This window comes from Lipotes vexillifer, unplaced genomic scaffold, assembly GCF_000442215.2.
Source record: "Lipotes vexillifer unplaced genomic scaffold, Lipotes_vexillifer_v1.1 scaffold1081, whole genome shotgun sequence".
Taxonomy (NCBI): domain Eukaryota; kingdom Metazoa; phylum Chordata; class Mammalia; order Artiodactyla; family Lipotidae; genus Lipotes; species Lipotes vexillifer.
In genome coordinates, this window is record NW_006779039.1 from 1,548,854 (window position 1) to 1,563,327 (window position 14,474).

At 47.2% G+C, this 14,474-nt stretch overlaps 1 non-coding gene across 1 annotated transcript; it reads left to right on the top strand.

The window, feature by feature from the left end:
* The first annotated feature begins 8,857 nt into the window (after nt 1-8,857).
* Nucleotides 8,858-8,930, top strand: TRNAE-UUC (transfer RNA glutamic acid (anticodon UUC)). The gene has a single exon. It is a non-coding gene; the product is annotated as a tRNA-Glu (tRNA).
* Nucleotides 8,931-14,474: the final 5,544 nt, after the last annotated feature.

A 14,474-nucleotide genomic window follows, 5' to 3' on the forward strand; every position in this document is an offset into this window, starting at 1 on the left:
CTTCCAGGCTGTGACTAATCTGGCTTCCGGTCACCTCTCTGCCCTCATCTTCTGCATTTCTCCCCATTCTCCACTATGTTCTGGCTACACTGACTCCTTGGCTCTTTCTCAAACACAGATGATCATCTTACCTCAAAGCCTCTATTGGTCTCCTTGGCTGAAACCTAGGTAATTCCTCTTATTTATGCCTCAATTCATATACTATCTGTCCAAGGAAGACTTCCCCGACCTCCTACAGTAGATTAAATTCTCCATTATGTGTTTTCATTGCACCCCAGATTCCACTTTCATAGCTCTTAGCCCAGATGTCATAACTTTATTGGTATGCTCATCTGTTTAACATCTTTCTCTTTCACTAAAACTAAAAGCTTCATAAGGGCAGAGACTTTATCTATTTTGTTCAAATCTGCTTCCAGTAGCTAGAAGAGTATCTAGCACATAGTAGATGCTCAAAAGTTATTAAAAGCCTGAATAATTGAGGCAACTTTTGATTTGGTGTTGGGAGATGAGCAGGGTTTGTTTGTTTGTTTTTTTAACAATTTAATTTACACGAGATTGTCTTTTCAGTGTTGTAGAAAGAGGAAAAGGGATTCTAGGTGAGTAAACAACATGACCAAAGGCATGAAACCATGGAAATTGAGGGTGGGTTGAGATGAAGGTGGGGGTCTTGGAATGGCTGAAGAAGGTATATGCGGGGCAAGCTGGGAGGTGAAATTGGAGATTATAGCAGGGGCATGACATGTCAGACCTTGTGCTCCAGGCTAAAGAGCTTCATTTCTGTCTGGAGGGCAAGGAGGGGCTCTGGAAGGGGTAAGCTATGGGAAAGAATGCCCTAAAATGAAGACTCTGCCTCCTACATCTGGCCCCAGGCATCTCTCATTCATAATAAGCCACCTCCAAGTGCTTGGGGTGCATTTTTGCAAGTCAGGCTAAGCCCCATGGAGTCCCAACAATTCACCTTCTTTCTTATGTTACATTTTCCCAAGCTTTTCCCATTTTTTTCCTTTGAGAAAAGCATGTGCTAAATCCTCAGCACCAGATGTTCCATTAACACTCATTGTTCAAAGTTAGACAACTGGGGTCAAGGGTCATGGCTATAAGTTTGGAGAGAAACTGTTGGTGCTTCTGAGAGGGGTTAGAGTCACTATAACCTCCAGATTTCAGGGCCTGGGAAGTGGACCTATGGCCAGTGCGAGGACAGACAGAATGAGAAAGAGATGACAGAGAGAGAGAGACAAACAGACACAATCTGAAAGCAAGCCAGAGAGAGGGTGAGAAAGACAGAGACAAATGACCATGAAGGCCTTGGAACCACAGAGAAATGACACCAGTGAGAAAGGATCAGAGGCCTAGTCAGAAACACAGGTGTGTGTAACTGGTGGGTTGACTTGCTCAGCTCCTGATAAACAACTTCTTCCTTTCAGTGAAAGGTATGTATGAGCTCTGGAGTTGGAAGTTAAGTGAAAAAAGAAAGAATACCAAGGGAAGCCAAGTGAAAAATATGTTTGTTCGCTGGTTAAGAAGTTTACCAGCAAAATTTTTATATCCATTGCTTTTCTTCCTTTCAAGCCCAAACTGTGAAAAGTATGCATGAAGGTAGGTACACAGGCTTCTCACCCACAGAGAGGAGTCCCAAATAACTAATGGCTGTCTGGGCACCCTGCTGAGGGTTTTGTCCCTAATCTGCCTCATAGTCTAGCCTCAGTCTTGGCATCTGGGGGGATCCTTGGAGACTCCACTCAGCCCTCCACTCATTCCCACACCTCAATCCGTGTCTCTAGGGCAGGAGAAAAGAGCAACTGCTGCAGCACTCTGGGATTTGCCTTGACACTGGTATCTGAGAGCTGGGTGACATTCAATGCTAAATGGAGAGAAAGAATGATGTTTTCTGTTTTTTTACTGCTGTACTGGAGAAGGGACTGTGCGATGGCCTGTCTCTGCTTTTATTTTCAAAGTCAGTTAGAAGGAAGCTTCAAGATACATGCACCCCAATGTTCATTTCAGTGCTGTTTACAATAGCCAAGACATAGAAGCAACCTGAAAGTCCATTGACAGATGAATGGATAAAGAAGATGTGGGGTGTGTGTGTGTGTGTGTGTGTGTGTGTGTGTTTGTGTGTGTGTGTGTGTATATATATATATAAAATATACATATACATATATACAATGGAATATTACTCAGCCATAAAAGAGAATGAAATAATGCCATTTGCAGCAACATAGATGGACCTAGAAAATATCATACTAAGTGAAGTAAGTCAGACAGAGAAAGACAAATGTCATATGATATCACTTATATGTGGAATGTAAAATATGACACAAATGAACTTATTTATGAGACAGAAATAGACATAGAAAACAAACTTATGGTTACCAAAGGGGAAACGGAGTGGGGAGGGATAAATTAGGAGATTGGGATTAACAGGTACACACTACTATATATAAAATAGATAAACAACAAGGTCCTGCTGTAAAGCACAGGGAACTCTACTCAATATTCTGTGATATCCTATATGGGAAAGGAATCTGAAAAAGAATAGATATATGTATATTTATAGCTGAATCACTTTGCTGTACAGTAGAAACTAACACAACATTGTAAATCAACTATACTCCAATAAAATTTTTTTAAAAAAGGAAGATTCACATACTCTGGTGATGGAGACAATGCTACCGTCCATGGTCCCCTTGTGAAGAGAACCTGCCGCAAGGCAGAGAGGACAAGGTCTGGATTGTATGGGGCAAGAGCTTCATTCTGTTCTGCCACACTGCTGGCTTTGGGCAAACTCTTCTACTCTCTGGGATTCTGTATTATCTGTCCAACAAAGCAAAGGGACAGGTGATCACTGAGGGACCTTCCACTTATGACATTCTAGGAGTCTCAATGTTTTAAGAAACCCAACCAAGGCTCTCTTGACCATCTTGGAAATATAAGTTGAATGTTTTTACCACTGGGTAGACTCATAACAGCCTGAGCAACTATACCAAAAGCATGTGCATTGAGAGCTGGTGTTCAACATTGAATAGAGGTTGAATGTGACATGGCTCAGAACTCTGTTCTTGATTTTGATGAGCCCCAAATTTGAAGATAGGTGTATTTACCAAATTTTCCAACAAAACAAGGCTTGGAGAGAAGGATGTAGCCATTATTAATTGCAGCATCCTGGTCAAACTCAACAGAAGACTTTTTAAAGGGTCACATAGAAAGCCATCATGTTTTTAAAACATAAATTTTGTGCCCCTGATTCAAGATCTCTGGCTCCGAAGAAACTCAAGAGAAAAATCCCTAGTGGGGTTGACCACAAAGCTCAGAAGGGGTCCAGAGTGTGATGTGGCTAGAGAATGAGCTGTCCAAGAAGGAGGAGGGAGTGACTCTCCACTGAGAAGACTGGGCCCAGAGTCTCAAGCTTAGTTCTGGGCTACACACTTGAACAGGGTTGGAGACAACCTGGAGTGTGAAAAAGAAAACTAGCAGGATAGGTGAAGAGGAGAGATAAGTGAATGGACTGTTCACGGAGAAGAGCAGATTCTTGCAGGGGACATGGCCACCCTCCAGAGGTCTCTAAAAGTCTGTCCTGGTGAGGAGAGAATAGGTCTGCCTGCTTATGGGCCCCAGAAGGAAATCCTAAGATGACCCATCAGGCTGCAAGTTAGAGGAACCAGTTGGTTCCTGGAAGGCTGTTTTGTCAACATCAAAAAACAAGTGCCTTCTGCGGTCCCTGATCCCAATAACAGATTGGACTTCTTCATGAGTACATTCTAGCTGTGAGTCTGAGGAAGTGTTCCCTGATGACTGTAGGACTAGGTGTCAGGGATCCTGCAGTGGGTCCCCTGGCCATTGTGGGAGGCCAGATGAGTGAGTTGTACCCTTCAGAGGCTGAGAAGTCTTTTTCTTACACTCCTGGCCACACATTTGCTCATCATTCATTAATTCAACAACCCTTTCCTGAGAACCAAAGAAGACTCAGACCTTGTCAACAAGGAGCTTCTGGGCCAGAAGGTTTCCTGTGGAAGCAAGATGCCCCCTGAGCTATGCGTCAGCAAGGACTGTGCTGAGAGCAAAGAAACCTTTGCACAGAGGGCTGTCCCTCTGCTATATGACCCCTGTGCTGGAGATGGAGGCCGTCTGTCAGCTGGAGAACTGGCCCAGCCTGGGATGGGGCATAGAGCCCCACAGGAGCTACACTCAACACCTTGCCTGGGACTGAGCCGTGACTTTAACATCATTGGCACCATGGTGTTTGCAGCATCCCCCTCTTGCCTATCACCAGAACCATAGTGGCACTTGGTGGCATCACAGGCAGAAGAGACACCAGGGAGCCCTCCCTCAAGGAGGTTTGCCTCACCAAGGGTGAGAATGGCCAGACTGCAATGACACCAAAGCCTTGGAGATGAACTTGCCAATTAGTATGGAAAAGAATGAGGTCCAAGCGGCTTCAGCACTCTGAATCTGTCCCCTCTCTTTCAGAGCAGCAAGAATTTTGGAGGCAGCCTGGAGTTCCTCATGAAGCAGGAGAGTCACTGTGGGCCCCTGAGGGCAGAGCTGATGAGCCACAGCCCAAATCTCCACACTCCTCAGTATTTAACTGGCAAATTCATGTACCATGGCATGGAGGTGGATTTGGTTACCAGAGATGCTGTAGGAATGCACAAATGTGGAGCTTGTTTGTCAGTCCCCCTCTCACAGGGCTCCCTGCTGCCTCCTTCCACTGGTCTGGGGTAGAAGCAGCCAATAGCCCCTTACCTCGTAGTTTGTATACATAACCCACTGCCTTGCACGCCTGGGCTAAAAGCCCAGGCTCATGTCTCTTTGGGGTGGGGGCTCCAGTTTTGCCTGGGCATACCAGGAGAGGAATTATAGGTATTTGCTCTCCTAGGGCTACTGGCTAGCCAGGGCATCACCAAGCTTCCTTGGCATCCTTCCACCTGAGCTGACCTGTGAGGCTGGTGAACCACAGGTGAGCTTGGGTGCAAAGCCGCAGAGGCAAAACTGATTGCTCCAGGGGCTGGGCTCCCTGTATTGGGCTGCCCTGGTTGGATCAACTGCCCCTGGCTCCTCTAAGGTGATTTGGCATTTCTGCCCCTGCTGCAGAGGCCATTTATCAGCCTGATAGATATTTAATCTGCAACCAAAACGGCAAGCACAGTGATAGCTGTAGATAGAGGCCAGGAGAGACTCACAGTCCACACGGACAGGGCTGACTTTATCATGGACACATAGATAATGAAGGGAGTTGATGATGAAGCTGCCTTTATGATCAGCATGAAAAGCCCTGATGCTCCATGGTTCTGCAGTGCACTGTATGCATTTCAACAAGGACACAGGCAGCAAGTAAGCGGACAAAGAGGCTGGGCAGGGAAAGGTTCCCCGCTCTGAACGTAGTAAGCAGGGCTACACCCTCCATTCTTACTACTGCCATTGCTGCCACCCCCACTGCTGCCAGGGCCTTCTCTGGGCTCCCTCCACCCTCCCAGCACACGCCAGGGTTTCCAGGGTCTTCTTAAAAGACTCCGAATCTCCTGTGGAGGAAGGAAGAGAGAATGGCCACTGATAAAGGTTCAGAGGATGTAACTGATTGTTTTTGGGATTCGTTGAGGCAAAACAAACTGGGCAGGGGGTTTGATCACAGGGCCAATCAGGTTCTGCCTTTCACAGCAGGTGTGTGGGAAATAGGCTTACGGTTGCTTCTGGAAGACCAGAGTTCTCCTTACATAGGACACCTGTTTAGTTTCAAAAGCTAACTGAGAGGGGCAACTGCCTGCAGAAAAAGACCACCGCAGGATATTTATGATGAGCTCCAATGTTTCTGTTTCCTTTTGCACTGCCACGAGACAAGAGGAAATACAAGGGGTCAAGGAGCCAAGGTAGATACCTCCTAGGTGAACAGGGCTCTCGGGGAGGCCAAACAGTTACCCCCCAAGTCATCCAACCAGCCGCCACAAGTCTGTCCAGCTGAACTGAGACAAAATGTTGGCTGGTTGCCTGGGAATAGAACTTGATGAAAAACGTCTGGAAGGCCTCGAGCCTACCAGAGGCAATGCTGCAGGACTTTCTCTTCAAGCCTGGCTGTATCATTTGCTTTGTGGATGGTGGCAGGAGGTTGGTGACTAGGGACCTACCTTTCTTCAGCTGCGTGCATTTAGAAACCTGTATCATCTCTTTTTAGAAACATCGAGTCTAATAAATATGTATATTTATCTACTTAAATAAGTAATAATGCTTCTGGACTAACTGACTTTCAAATGTCAGTCCAACCTTGCAATACTCTTATTATGTTTTGTGATAATAAAGTATTATGGATAAATGGAAACACAGGCTACATTTTCTTTGATCCAGTTAATGACGTTTGTGAGAAGCCAAGCTGTAAGACCATGAGGCGGTAATCTCAGTGCCACTATTCCCTCAAAGTTTATTTAAATTGGAACAAAGTGCAGGGCAATGGTCAACTGTTTCTGATATGCTTATCTCGTAAATTTAAGTCTTGACAGGGATGGTCAAGAGCTTGGTGCGAAGCCTGTCTTACAGGGCTGGCTGCTCAGCAGGCCCTTGGAGATGCTTGTGAAATAAATAGGTGAATGAATGCCCAGCTCCTTATCCCCAACCCTCTTCTTTCCTAGGAATTTTGACTGTTTCTCTCAAAATTTTCATTCTCATCTGCCAGCTTGTCCACAATAGTGTGGGAGTCTTGAGAATAAAGCTGGCTGAGATCCAGGATAATCTAAACTCTGTGTGTAGGTCATCATTTTACTCTTTTTACAACTTTTCCTTTTCCTTGAGTTGTATTCTTATTGGAGCTTCTGCTCCTTCTTTCAGATCCCAGGTTTTTTAAGCCCTTTACCCTCAGATTTGTACTGTGCTTGCAATTGGTGGAGTCCTTAGGCTTCCGGCTTCGACCCTCTTTGATTTCACAGGCTTCCATTTCAGCTTGGCTAGCAAGGCCAGCTCTGCCTGAGATTTCATACCTGGATGAGCAGCAGCTGGCTTTGTGCCCTGCTCATCTCCCAACAGCCACGCTCTACTCTGTAGTCTCACAGACACCCTGTGCTTGGGTCCCATCTTGGACGCAGAGGGCCTTCAACTGAAGGAATTCCAGGCATCTGGTGTCTGGCCCCAGTTTATCTCCCACTGACACTTCCCACACACTCCACCTACAGGGGCCAACCCCAAGGGCAGCTTGTGTCTTCTAACCTTTTTGCCTTTGCAACTGCCTTTTCTTCTCCCTAGACTGCCCTCTTCCAAATGTATTATTAACAGAGTTTCCATTTTCAAATCTCAATTCAAATAACAACCTCTTCCTGCAGCCTTCCCTACTCCTTAATGGATTCCAAGAATCTTTAAGTTGAAAGAAAGCTGTGAACTTCTCTAATCCAATACCCCATTACACAGACAGGAAAACTGCAGCCCAGGGAGGGTCAGGGCACACCAAACACCACAGAGCACATCAGAAGCACAGCAGGGACTCAAATGACACTCTCCTGACATTTACATTGCCTCATTCTGCTCCCTCTTCCGCACCGGGTTGCCAGTTGTCCCTAAGCAGTAGAAATAAAGCAAACACATATAAAGCCTCACTGCTCAGAAAGATTAGGGGAAATATTGGAAGAAAACATTTCAAAATATTAATCGTGGTTATCTTTGGGTGGGTGGAATGTAGATGACATTTTCTGCTTCTTTCTCTTATTTGAAATGTTTCAAATGTTCTTTAATGAGCATATACTGCTGGTAAAATGGAGAAAGTCAATACATATACAAAAACGGAAGAGGAATATACGAATAGGAGGAGGAAGGTTGGGGGAGTGTGGGTGTGGGAAAATTTTGGAGAGCCCAGTGCTTCTTTAACAGGCCTTACACGTCCCTCATGGGTGGAGGAAGCAAGCCAGCTCTCCTTTAGATTAAGAAACACACAGCTCTCACACCAATCCCAGCCCCAGCTGTGTCCCAGGGCAGAGGCTGCCTGTCCCAGGATTACTGATCTCCTGACCCGTATCTACAGTGGTGACTTCACGCTTCATCTTTATGGATTCTTTGGGTTACTGGGCATCCTTGCAAACACTGAGCTATCATCTATTCAGTGCCAGGTTCTAGGGTGTGGGCTATGGGATGAGTGTGATAGAAACAGGAATCAGATGCCATTGCTGGCCTGGAGGGACTCTCAGTTAAGTGAAGGAGACAGATGTACACACACAAATGAGGCAAAAGTGGGATGGAGGGGGCTCAGCAATCCCACCCAGATGCCTGGGGGATGACATCAAGCCTGCCCATGCAACACAGCTGTCTTCATGGAATGACATTGCAGCAGCTGCTTTCATGGCTGCAGGAATCGGCTCAGCTCCTGCCTGGTGAGCTTGGCATGACCAGGGTGAATCCTCACAGGCATACGTCGCCCCCTTCAGAAGACGCCTGAGCTCTGGGACTGAGACCTCATCTCCACAGTCTTCTACCTACATCATCAGGGGTGAAGAGGGCCCATGTCTGGATCAGGCAGGGGTTCTTTGAACAGCCTCCATGTAAAATGCTGAAGTACGCAAGCTGAGTGGCCTCGAGCAGTGCACTGGCCCTGGCACAGTGGGCCTTTGCCCTGCTTTAGCTCTTGGTTTTGTCCCCTTCTCCCACAGCGCACCCACTCCACCTCCAGCTCTCTGCTCCTATGGGCAGGACTGTCACAAAGCTGCATCCACTTGGCTTTCCTCCCTTCCTCTTTCTTCTTGCTGCCAGGGAGGCCTTTACAGCCCTACCACCACCCTCCCCACCGCCAGGAGTGAGGCCCTTTACCAGCCTGGCAAGCATTGCAGAAGAACCCGTGTTCTGCTTCTGAAAGCCAGGGCATAGCGGGTCCTCAAAACTGTCTTTCTGGAGCCCCCTGGTGGTCCAGTGGTTAGGACTCTGCGCTTTCATTGCAGGGGGCACGGGTTCGATCCCCGGTCAGGGAACTAAGATCCCATAAGCAGCACGTAGCCCAAAACAAAAAAAAAAAACAAAAGAAAATCCTGCCTTTCCCTGCTCATGGCTAGGTGGGGGGAGGTGCATGGTACAGGAACATTGGAAAGTAGGACTGCCAGGACAGTAGCTCTGGGCCACCAGGAAGTGGAGCTGGAGGGAGGCTGGCCACAGTGTGATCTCATGCACTGTTAGAACCATCCCAACCCACTGGGCTGTTTCTCAGAGCAAACTGAGTTTTCCCAGTGTGACTGGACTCTGTGCTGGACGAGCAAAGGGAGTGGGGAAACCAGGAATCTACGCCAGGGGCTGGAGACTTCAGAGGACATGGCATTGGATTGGGCTCAAAACTTTCTGGGTCAGTGAGGATTGGAGCTGGCCCTTGCAAAGTGCCCGGGCCTTCCACAGAGAGCAAAAGGGCTGTGTAAGTAAAGGTCTCTGGGGACAAGAGCTTCAGTGTATCTGGCATGCCAGGTGTGGTGTAGGAGGAGCACCCAAAGGGCCCGGGATAGTTCAGGTCCCATTGGGTTGAGATTTGCAGCTTCCATGATATGCTTGTGGGCAAGGCTGGGCTGTTCCACATGCCGCTACCCCTCAAGTCACTGTGGCCCAAGGACGCAGGGTGTGGCAAAAGAGGGGCCACCCTTATGCATCCCTCCTGGACATCGTCTTCATTTTCTGCTATCCTTGGCTGGTATGCTGGAGTTTGTGAGTGATGATGAACCCTGATGGTTTCATTCGAGTTACATGAGTTTATCAGTTGCAGGGCATGAAAGACAATATTTACTGTGTTGGCGCTGAGCCAGAGTGGTGGGTGTGTGTTTCCTGCCACTGGAAGTATGTCTTCCATTTGGTTTTGGGTTAATTGTGGCCCCTGGAGACATGCAGACAGAGCCAACTTGCACACCTGCAGTCGGAGCCTTTCTTCAGCAGCCACATGCCACACGTCACCCATGCACACACCCACAATCCTCAGCTTCCTGAGGGTCCTCAGAGGCCTCAGGTGGGCTGGGAGATATGGAAATAGGAAGCAGGGCTTCCTGAAGTCAGTGCTCTAAAACAACATGCTATTGCTTTTAGAAGGATAGGAGGTGGGAGGAAGAGGGAGAGAAAGAGAAATTACTTGTTCTTCACTAGGAAAGGGGCTTAGGAATCATATTTTCAGTGAGTGCTTCTGTTATGGGCTGAATTGTGTATCCCTAAGATTCATATGTCGAAGTCTTTATCCCCAGTATCTCAGAATGTGACTATGTTTGAAGATGGGGTCTTAAAAGAGGTGATAAAATTAAAATGGGGTCATTAAGGTAAGCCATAATCCAATAGGACTTGTGTATTTATGAGAAGAGGATATTAATACAGACATATACAGAGGGAAGACCATGAGAGGACACTGGGCCATCTACAAGCCCAAGGAGAGAGGCCTGGAACAGAACCTGCCCTCTCAACCCTCAGAAGCAACCAAGTGCCCACACCTTGATCTTGGACTTTTCCAGCCTCCAGAACTAGGAGACAATGCATTGCTGTTGTTTAAGCCCCCCAGTCTGTGGGACTCTGTTTCAGCAGCCTGAGTAAACTGATACAGTCTTCTTTAAACTGCAGCTGGTTAAACTGCAGATTCATGGGCTTATGCTCAGATACTGTGACTTAGTAAGCCTGGGATTGGGGCCCCCTGGTTATGCTTGCTCAAGAAGCTCCGCAGGGCAGTCTGAAACATATTGTCCTTGGGCCACACTTTGAGAAATTGGGACTAAGATATTGGACATGGGCTCAAAAGTACTCAGTTTGAATCTCAGCCCCCAAACTTAGTCATCTTGTGACCTTGGCCAAGTGAGGTTGCTTTCTGAGCCTCAGTTTCCTGCCCTGTAGAATGGGGTTAACACTTCCTTTCATACCTAGCCCATAGGATGCTGATGAACATGTATGTGAAGAGAAAAGCTCTGGTTTTCTGCCAGGAATGGTGTCTTAGTCGGGACTGCCATAACAAAATCCCATAGACTGGGTGACTTAAACAACAGATATCTATTTCTCACAGTTCTGGAAGCTAGAAGTCTGATATTAAGGTGCCAGTATGATCGGCTTCTGGTGAAGACTCTCTTCCTGGCTTGTAGATGACCAACTGACCAGCTTTTCACTATGTCCTCACATGGGGGAGAGAGAGAAGGAGAGAGGAAGAAGAAGAAGAACAAGAGGAGGAGGAGGAGGGAAGGGCATGAGCACGCTCTGGTGCGTCTCCTTGCAAAGCACACTAATGCCATCATGAGGGCCCCACCCTCAGGACCTCACCTAAACCTAATTTTTTTCCAAAGACCTCATCTACAAATACCATCATATTGTGGGGTTATGGATGCAACATATGACTTTTGGGGGACACATATTTCAGTCCATTCCAATGGTACCAATGAGCTTGCAAGTCCAACTTAGACCCTATATGTGATTCCCCAGATCTCTGAGACTCAGGGTCTGCCTTTCAAGTGACTGCACCATGAAATCAACCTTGAGTCCTTGCTCCTTTGATTCTTCCTGAGCAGAGGGGCTTCTGTGGCTTGGTTGCCCCAGAATGGAGGATATGGAGATAGGGGTGGGTGAGTAGCTGGTGGGCCATCAGACAGGCCATACTAGTAAAACTTTTCTATATGAAACTCAAAGGTGCTGGGGCTTCCTTAGGTGACACCTGATCTGGCACCAGGCCTTTCTGGAGGGCTGTCTCAGCATATTGCTCAGACATCAAAAGGTATAAATCCAAAAGCAAAAATACATTGACAGTTAATATGGCATTTCACTGAAGACTTCAAGGAGAGGCCAGGGAGCTATTATATATCATAAAGGAACATTTATTAAATACCCTCTTTAAACACGTTGGCTCTTTTCTGAAAATTCATCTTTTATGGTGGCTGCCTCATTCCTCTTTTCTCTCCCCGAACCCTGTGCTCCTCAGCCTTTCTAGCCTCTCAATCCAGGTTCCAGCTCAAGCTTTGGCAGAGCATTTTCTCAGTCAGAGACTATTGCACGTCTGGGAAAATCTAATGTCCCTGTCTACCAGCCTTGCTTCGTGGGCTATACTCCCCACCTCCTAATCACAGGCCCAGTTGGCTCTGGGTATTCTGTGTGAGCACAGAGCCCTTAACCATGGTCTTTTTCATAGTAGAGGCTGTTTCCATGCCTTAGTTCCTGCAGGCCAGGTCCCTGTCTCAAGCCCACTCCTTCCCAGCTTCTGCTTTTGCTACACATCAACCATGTATACAGTCCAGCACCCTCCCATCTCAAAGTTCATGGGGCAACATTGTTGGAAGGTTCTCAGTCAGGAGTAATTTAGGCCAGTTTTTCATTTTACAGATGGGAGGATTTGGGTCCAGGAATAGGAAGGATCTTACCCAAGGCCCCACAACAAGGTAAGCAGAGGATCACTACAAAGGTGGTGACCAATACCAGTTGGGCTTTCACAGTCAGTTCAGAGGCCTGAAGGTGCTGGGCAGGAGCACCCTGGGTCTGCAGGGAGCTGGAAGCTGATAGATCTGAAGCACCCGCTGGAAGCAGAGCTATATCTTCCAATGTTTAATCAGGTCTGGCCCCTCCTGATCCACCAGGTTGCCAATGATCCTGGATAATCGGCATTCATTCTGGCCTCCCCCGCAAATCTCACCTCCCCTCACCATCCTTGCATCACGTGTTCCCCCTCACACCATCTCTGGTGTTCACCTAATTCTGTCTAACTCCTTCCCTCTGCCTAACTCTGGCTGTCTTTCTGTCCTATGCTGTGAGGTGAAGTGAAATCTGAGCCTGAAGGCAGGAAGAGAAGGACATGGCAGGGAGGTTTCTATTGCTGAGGTGGCAGGAGAATGAAAGGGGTTTGTTCTGCTGGGAATGTGGGCTTGGCAAGGGAATTGTGGTTTCCTGCTTCAAAGCCATTCGCTGACTCTTGGTTTCTCTCTTGGAAAGGCCTGACAGCACTGTGGGGTGGAAAAAAGCATGGGGTTAGGAGTCTGGAAAGCTGGATTCAGATCCTGACTTGGCTTCCTCCTCTGAATGTGGCCTTGGGCATGGCCCAGACTCTCCCTGGGCCTCTTTCCTGTCTTCCTGGTGGGGCAAGTCACAGCCCCTGCACAGACTGGAGGTGGCAAGCAATAAGAGGTGGGAGGTGCAGCATTCAGCCCTGTGCTTTGCATACAAAGGTCCTGTCTGTGTGGGCACTGGCTGCCAATCTCCCAGGCTAGGCTCTTCCAGACTGTAGTCAGAAAATATGATAAGGGGGGCCTCAGGCCTTTCTGCCTGGAAGAGATCGTGGGAAGATGTTGCCCAGTTGGTGCATTTCTAGCACCATGACATTGAAATGGCATTGGTAAGGCAGAAATAGGCAGACATCCTGGGGATCTTCAGGGGAGTCAGGAACCAAGGCTAGTGTGCCTGGGGGTAGAGGTATCTCTGTCTCTTGACTCCCCATTCCACTTATCTTCTTGCTTTCAGGTGGACTTCTTTAACACTTGGGGGAGGAGAGGGACTGCCACAGCAGGCATCTCACTCTCTACATGTACAGACGTGTAGCAGCGGGCCTGGCAGAAGACCTCTGAGAGTGTTCCCAGCCAGAGCATCCTTGTTAAAGCCACTGTCACCTCCCCCTCTGTAACTGGTCTTCCTGTGTTATGGACTGCATGTTTGTATCCTCCCAAAATTCTTTTGTTGAAGCCTTTATCCCAAATGTGATGGCATTAGGAGGTGGGGTCTTTAGGAGGTGATTAGGTCATGAGGATGGAGCCTCATGATGGGATTAGTGCTTTTATAAGAAGAGACATGACAGAGCTTGCTTCCTTTCTCTCTGCTCTCCACCATATGTGGGCACAGAAAGAAGATTGCCGTATGCAAAACCAGGAAGAGGGCTTTCACCAAGAACCCAACCGTGCTGGCACCCTGATATCAGACTTTCAACCTCCAGAACTGTGAGGAATAAATCTTCTGTTTAAGCCACTCAGTCTATTGTATTTTGTTACAGCAGCCTGAGCAGACTAATACACTCTTGGCTTGCCTCCCAGTCTGTTCTTTGCTCAGCAGCTAGAGTGATTTTTTAACCACTTTATTGAAGTATAATTGACGTACAGAAAACTGTATGTATTCAATATATACAATTTAACGATTTTGGAATTAAGTATACAGTGTGAAACCATCACCACAATCTATACCATAAACACATCCGTCACCTCCCAAAGTTTCCCCTTGCCCTATCTATCTATCTATCTATCTATCTATCTATCTACCAGCTACCTACCTACCTATTTTGATAAGAACACTTAAAATAAGATCTACTTTCTTAGCAAATTATTAGGTATACAGTACAGTATTATAAGCTACAGGCACCATGCTGTACAGTAGGCCTCTAGGGCTTATTCGTCCTGTTTAACTGAAACTTAGTATCCTTTGACTAATAACTCCCTGTTTTCCACTTCCCTGAGCCCCTGGAAACCATCATTCTACTCTCTGCTTCTATGAGTTTGACTATTTTATTCCTCATATAAGTCATATCACGTAGTATTTGTCCTTCTGTGTCT